Below are 6,000 nucleotides of genomic sequence, written 5' to 3'. Positions count from 1 at the left end.
AAACAAAAGTTTGTAGAGCGCCCGGATAGCTCAGTCGGTAGAGCATCAGACTTTTAATCTGAGGGTCCAGGGTTCAAGTCCCTGTTCGGGCGAGTACGATTTTTAATAGAAAATGGCAAAGAAAAATTCTATCAAACTGCAAAAAGGTGGTTTTAATAGCAAAAATTAAGTTACAGGGTTCCTTTGCAATATGTCTCGGGGTTTTCTTTTTAATGCACGTTAGAAGAGTAGCTTCTCGCCATCATCTAGTCTCTAGCACAACACAGCGAAAAAGACTATTCAAAGGAAATCGGACTGCAGAAAGTAGTAAGAACACTAAAACAGAAAATTTAATGAAGCTTTTTTTAAAAATAAAAAAAACGGAATCCGCCCGAACAGGGACTTGAACCCTGGACCCTCAGATTAAAAGTCTGATGCTCTACCGACTGAGCTATCCGGGCTCCGTGCTGAGTATCCCTACTACGGCGCTAGACAAAGCGAAGCTACTGGAGAGCGCGCAATGTGCTAATTACTCCCATTGCCCTGCGATAACCAATCAGAGCAACGGAGGTTGGTTATTTCCCCCGTAAAATAAATCCTGCCCCCATTTCCGCCTGCCAACCCCCGTTTCAGGAAACAACGTATCAGTTTTGCATTGACAAAGACACCCACAAACAGCTGCACACGGTATATTAATTTGCACAGCGGCTCAGGGTTATTCTATGCACACTGCTTGGCAGGGAGCAAAACAAATAAATAAGTCAGTATTTGCGCAGGCGCAGCCTAGGGACCTCGGTTTGCAGCATGCATGCAAGAACTGCTGCTGCAGCAGCTCCCCTAGCTTTGCTTTCCTAGCGGGCGAAGCTTCCCCTTCCCTTCCTTTGGAGCCCATAAAGAAAAAAAGGTTCCCCAGTTGGCAAAGAGACGCGCAGAAGGCCAACGTTCCACGCGAGCCTCCACTTCCGGATCTGGAGGGAAGCCGCCATGTGCGGGGCAAAAGTGAACGAATCCCCCTTGCTCCCCAGTCCCGCTCCGTCAAACTGGGCAGGGTTAGAGACCTTCCTTTCGCCTGAGTCGTTTGCAGTAACCAGCGGCACGGGCCCCAAAGGTTATTTTGCTCACCGCATGGATCTGTCTCATTGTTTGTTGGTGGCAAGCTTACAATGCGGACGGGGCAGTCTTGTGGCATCTCATACAACATGAACACATTTTCTTATGTCATTAATGAGCTGCTGTGGGCTAGAGCCCATTTCAAAAGCCAGTGACATATTTTACCCCCTTGATGCGCCTTTGCAGTGTTGTAAACAAAATCTGGTCTTGTTCCCTTATGGGTTACACAAGTCCTTTGTAGGTTCTCCATCCGTAGGAGAAAATAACAGAGGCCAACCAGAGAATATTAAGAAGCAAAGCAGCTAGTAAGCCTGATCTTTATTAACGCTGTTGCAACAGGGTGCTCCCCTCACAAGCAGGAGAGAGGAGGAGGACCCAGAACAAATGTGTGCCTCCCTTTATATAGGCATTTTGAAATTCCCTACCTTGGAGCTCAAGACCACCCCCAGATACATCATACCTACATCACAGAAAAGGCGGTTTACAACAGAAATCTGAGTGCTTTGTTTATCTCCTGTCTGCCAGATTATCTGATAATGCCTTATCTGATTGCCTTTCATGGTAGTCTGGCCATTCCTTTGAGATGGTAATCACTTAATTCCTGAGACAAGGGCGAAGGTTCCCTCACATTTTCCCTCCTTGCAGAGAAACATTTGGTCAGTCAAAATGGTTTCAGGACTGTATTCCTGTGCTGCTCCAGACATGTGGTTTATATATTTATGTACGTGTTTGCTTGGTACATTTATGAACATTTATTATATATCTAAGTCCTTAAAATTCTTATAATAGCAGCTTGGGTCTGGGTCTTAGCTGGATCTGGGGTGCACCACTTTACACACTCACACTCTGGCTGTTGGCATCAGACACAGCATCAAATTGCTTTTGTAGCTTCGGGAACAAAATCACTGCTCCCCCACATTCCCAAACTCACAGGGAATGCATGAGAAGAATTCTATCTTCTCAAAGTTCATGTCTGCTACTTCAACGCGCCATTGGAGGAAACTGCTCCCTCCCCCATAGCTGATGTTCCATATACAGCTATTGTCCTGGCAAAGCTTGCTGCTGTGTGAATCCAGCTTCATAAGCAGCGGGGTATGTCCTCCCTTCTGTAGCACATAAATCAAGGCTACTTTCTCAGCAAAGACCTGCCGCGTCAGGCATTCCCTCTATGTAACTCAGGGACTTGAGATTTGTTCCTGTTCATTCTCTGTCCCAGAGATTAAACGGAGTCAGGAACACTCAGAAGCAGTCATAAATCAAAGCTTCTCTGTGCAAGCTGCTTCGGCAGCTGCACAAACAGTCCAGCCTGCCTACTTTAGCTTTTAGGCACAGGTTTTACTCACTGTTTGTCTCCTCGCAGCTTTTCTCCCTTCTGTCTCTGAAGAGGCTTGCCTCATGCTGCCAGTTCAAGAGACCCCAACAGGAACAAAAACAGCCCCCAGTCCTTCTTCTGCTGACACTGGTTCTGTGGCCTCGATCCCTGGGCCCATAACCGTTGTATCTGGGGGTGGTCTTGGGCTACACCCCTTCTGTGATGTATGTATGATGTTTCTGGGGGTGTTCTTGGACTCCAGGGTGGGAAATTTAAAATGTCTATATAAGAGCTTGCACACATGGTTCAGGGTTCTCCTCCTCTCTCCTGCATGTGGGGGAGCACCCTGTTGCAACAGTTAATAAAGATCAGGTTTACTAGCTGCTTTGCTTCTCAATATTCTCTGGTTGGTCTCTGTTATTTTCTCCTACCAATAGAGAACCTACCAAAGGACTCTATATGGGCTCTTGGGTACCCCATAAGGGAAAAGAAGCAGTTTTTTTTACTTACACCAATTCGACGTTACAAAACTTTTCAAATAAAAATAAAAATTAACAAGTGCCTAATTTAGAGGCTCCCTTTGAGATTGAGGCTGCAGGTGAAGTGAGCCTCCTGACACCCCACTCTGGCTGGCCCTAATTGCAGGTTAGGGGGCGATGCTAAAAGATAATTTACTTAGATGATTTACCCTTCAATGTAATCCGCTGTTAACATTGCAAACTGTTAACTTCATCTCACACAATTATAGAGGGCCCATGTACATAAACGCTCCCCGTTCAAATAAACCCCCAAAGCTAGGTGTTGCTTATCTAGACTAACTGTTAAAGGAATTCAACAGCGCCACCGTGTCTAGGAAACAGGTTCAGCTATGCAAAACCAGCAATACTCCAATTCAAAAGGGAAACATTCAATTCCTTTCTGAAATAACCTGAATAATAATAATAATAATAATGCAACAATGATAAAGTCTACACACAAAGTTTATTTCACTCATGTCACAGTGTGGGAAAAGGTGGGAAGGGAAGGTTACAAGAAGTGGTGATCTGTCAGATGTCATGCAAATTTACGAACTGGTTGGCTATCTCATGCAAATTTCTTCACTGTAAAGAGAAACAATGGTAGAACAATGTAAGACTATTGTTCCTGTTATCTTTTTGCAAAGGAACACCTGGGATGTACTGATAAACTCATGACCTGTAAAAAGCTTACATGTGGTGCCTCCCCTTCAGCGACACTGGCCTGACATTTTCTAGTTGCGCACCTACAGGCCACCCAAATCAACGGGTATAAATGGAACCTTCTTTTTGTTCAGGCTCTCTCTCCTTCCTGCGAGTTGTGAGTGGGGACCCTGTTGCAGCAGTATTTATAAATACCTGGCTTAGCAGCCGCTCAAAATTACTCAGTTAGCATCTCCCGCTTCTTCCCAACCGACAGAGGAGCCTCCCGGGAACTCTGGACGCTGGTTGGACTTCCCAGCCAGCTTTTCCCGGGTGAATTTTTTAAACAATAAGTCAGGTGGGGCTGAGACTACACCGGATTCCCAGTCCAAAGTCTCCCGTGCGGAAGAAGCCAATCTAACTGAAATCGCCTCCTCCCAGACTAAACGCGGAGCATATTCCCGTGCGGAAGCCTCGTGCTCCACTGGTACAACCAATATCGCGCTCTTAAAGATTCAGAGACTGAACCCAATTTTCCCACTTGGGAGTAAGATCCGAATTGGGCGCGGGGGAAACACCCCAACCAGGGGACACCTGTTTCGGCCGCGTGTGAACGAGAGGCAGCTGCTGCCAATCACCTGCAGCCCGCCTCGTGCGGCGAAGCAAGCTCCTCTTGCAGGTGAGCATCTCTCTCCTCCTTATCTCTGTGGCTTCCACGCTACCCGCCCGCCATTCCGATCTAGCCTTTCCCATGAACCTCTATGGTGTAGTGCGTGACTTGGCGGGAGACTCTCTGTTAGCTGTTCCCGCGTGTCGCTGGTCCCGCCATGGGCACGTGGGCGCTGGCCTATCCCTGCGGCCTGGGCGGAAGTGCGCGGGTATCCATGTTGAGAGGCTGGGCGGAAACTGAGGCCTGCTGCCTTCCCGCCCTCGCTAAGATGGAGGCGACGAGCCGCCGGGGGTTTTAAGCGCCCCGTCCTCCCCACCCCGCCCCATCCCCCGTAACTAGCCGGGAGTTGCTGGGCGTCGTGGAGCGGCCTTAGGGTGAGTCCCGGAGGAGGCGGTGAGGGGCCCGAGATCTTCGCGGCTTCTCCGTAGGAGGGCGAACGGTGGCCGGATGCCGAACAGCTCTGGGGGGGGGGCCCTCCAAGTTCCCCCTCAGCGAAAGGAACTTTTAGGGAAAAGGCGGGTGGGTGGGGAAGCGCAGGAGGGGGGAAACCGCGGGGATGGGACGGGGGTTGCCGACTTTTTGGACCGGCCGCTTCGAGAGCCCCCTTGACCTGGGATGTACAGAAAAGCCCTTGTGGTAAAAAAGCGCTGTCCGTCGACTTGCGCCCACGGTGGCGTGTTTTTACACGCTAATATAGGGAACGGTTGCCAGCGGAGGTGCGGGTGGGGGGGAGCAAGGGCAGGCAGGCTGCTCCTCCCCTTCTTCTTCCCTGCTCAGTTGGCAACTGTGGCTCCTGGAGTCATTGCGGGCGCAAATGTTAGTCTGGGGAGGTTGGAGGTGGCGTGTTGCGAGGGGGGCCGTGAAGAAGCTGCCCCAAGCATTTATGAGACGCTCTGTTTTCCTTGGCGTGGAAAAGTCTTATTCTTTGGCGATCACTCCTAGCCGAGTAAGATTGTCTTCCATAGTCTCCAGTTCCAGGCTGTGGGAGAAGGCACCGCTTGCTAGGCTTTGGAGTGGGGAGGTCCATGCTGTGTCAACAGCACCTGGGTATTCTGGGACTTTTGACTGCCTTTTTCTTAGTGTAAGGAGGGGAGAACACAGCGGAGGGTTATCATTATTACAGCATTCACTAGTCTGAAAAGCAAAATTAAAGCAGGTATATATTTTTTTAAAGGACTGGCATTTGCACGCATGCTTAGCTCTCGTTTTGACATTTCTCATAATTAAACTCGCCAAGTTCAGACACATTGCTTTTTTTTTTAAAAGGAAGGGTATCTTCCATCTGACTTCCATGCACTTGTGCTTTGTGTAAGCACCCCATCACTAAGGGCTTTGTCTAAAGTAGTTTTGTTTGCTACCCCCCAACCAACTTTTGAAATTACTTTTTTGTTTGTTTATAACTAATCTGGAGCTGGCTCTGACATCGTGGAAAAATGGTTGGAGAACGTGTTAAATATTTTAGAGGGAAAGTTTAAAAATAAGGAAGGGTGCAGGTCCTTACATCATTCAGTGCGCCTGTCATTTTTACGTAAGACGCTGAAATGAAAGTTGCTGAATGACAGCCAGCATTTGCTGCTTAGTTGTCCTGCCTAGCCATTTTAAGTGAAGCTTAGAATCAAGGAAGTGATTTTTAAGAGATTAGTAATGCGTTGGAAAGTGAACAATAAGTAGACAGCAATGTATGCTCATCATCGTGCGGCAGTCTCAATTCTAGGAGTGCCCGTCTTTATATAACCGAAACGGCACCTTCCATACACAAGCTGGAGATATTA

The 6,000-nt window shown here is 48.2% G+C and overlaps 1 protein-coding gene across 1 annotated transcript in view; it reads left to right on the top strand.

Moving 5' to 3' along the window:
- Positions 1-4,447: 4,447 nt before the first annotated feature.
- Positions 4,448-6,000, top strand: part of MDM4 (MDM4 regulator of p53) — a 33,233-nt gene continuing 31,680 nt past the window's right edge. The window contains exon 1 of the mRNA XM_079982373.1: positions 4,448-4,602. The gene's annotated coding sequence lies outside the window, so the exon portion shown is untranslated. The remainder of the gene's footprint in view (positions 4,603-6,000) is intronic.

Source organism: Podarcis cretensis (genome assembly GCF_951804945.1).
Source record: "Podarcis cretensis genome assembly, chromosome: 6".
NCBI classification, from domain to species: domain Eukaryota; kingdom Metazoa; phylum Chordata; class Lepidosauria; order Squamata; family Lacertidae; genus Podarcis; species Podarcis cretensis.
This window is presented reverse-complemented; position numbering and strand designations above follow the sequence as displayed.